Below are 1276 nucleotides of genomic sequence, written 5' to 3'. Positions count from 1 at the left end.
AACCAAATTGTTATTCATCTTAGCATTGAATAATAGCCATATCATTGTTGCATAAGTGCATAAATCACATAGTTAATTTAACCAGTCTCTGTGGGAACGAACTAGAAATAATTCTATATTACTTGCGATCGCGTATACTTGTGTGAATTATTAGCGTGTGCTTAACGACTAACAAGTGTTTGGCCCCGCTGCCAGGGACTCGGTGTTAGCTTTTAGTTTATGTGTTTGTTATCAGTGATCGTTAAAGTTCATTGACTCAGACATTGTTACTTATCTACTATTTTCCTTGTCGTGTTTCAGGTACTCTAGCGAGTCAGTATGCATACGCGTTCGCGGGCTTGTAAGAGAACTCTGAATCAAACCGAGGAAGAAGCTGTAGTGATTCGAAGGGAAGTTTTTAAGGACGAAGAGAAATTAGAAGAATAAGAGAAAGTCGAGGAACCATCTTTAGTAGTGATAGGAGATTAAACAGAAATTCCTAAGGCTTTGATGAACTACTCTCAGCCTAAGATCAATGATATTCAGTCGAGCATCATCAGACCAGCCATCTCGGCTAACACTCTTGAGATCAAGTCGAGCACGATTCAGATGATACATAACTCAGTTCACTTTGGGGGTTCTCCGACAAAAGACCCCAACATGCATATCAGGGATTTTATCGAGATCTACGACACTTTCAAGTTCAATGGGGTGACTGAAGATGCTATCAAGCTGTGATTCTTTGAGGGATAAGGCTAAGTGCTGGTTGCATTCTCTACCACCAGGGTCTATCACCACATGGGAGGATCTTGCTCAAAAGTTTCTCAATAAGTTCTTTCCTATGGCGAAGACTGCTGTAATCAGGAATGCTCTTACTCAGTTTGCACAGTAAACTGGAGAATCTCCGTATGAGGCTTGGGATCGATATAAGGAGATGCTAAAGAAGTGCCCACACCATGGCATACCTGACTGGATGATTATAAACTATTTCTACAATGGATTGGGTGCTACTTCTAGACCCATGCGCGATACAGCATCAGGAAGAGCCTTGTGGGCTAAGAGCTACAATGAAGCTTATGAATTGATCGAATTGATGGCTGCTAATGAATACCAGAATCCTTCTCAGAGGCTAACTCAGGGTAAAGTAGCAGGAATTTTGGAGTTGGATGCAGCAACCGCTATAGCTGCCCAACTTAAGGCTTTGACGATGAAGGTGGACACTTTGGCTAATTATGGAGTTAATCAAATCACTCGTGTTTGTGAGCTTTGTGCGGGGGCGCATGAAACTGAGCAATGC

The 1276-nt window shown here is 42.0% G+C and overlaps 1 non-coding gene across 1 annotated transcript; it reads right to left on the bottom strand.

Annotated features, from left to right (window-relative positions):
* Nucleotides 1-835: 835 nt before the first annotated feature.
* LOC141681639 (small nucleolar RNA R71) lies at nt 836-942 on the bottom strand. The gene has a single exon (XR_012559071.1). It is a non-coding gene; the product is annotated as a small nucleolar RNA R71 (small nucleolar RNA).
* Nucleotides 943-1276: the final 334 nt, after the last annotated feature.

The sequence above is a fragment of the Apium graveolens genome, chromosome 1 (assembly GCF_009905375.1).
Source record: "Apium graveolens cultivar Ventura chromosome 1, ASM990537v1, whole genome shotgun sequence".
NCBI classification, from domain to species: domain Eukaryota; kingdom Viridiplantae; phylum Streptophyta; class Magnoliopsida; order Apiales; family Apiaceae; genus Apium; species Apium graveolens.
The sequence above is the reverse complement of the archived record's forward strand: the minus strand, read 5'-3'. Positions and strand labels throughout refer to the sequence as shown.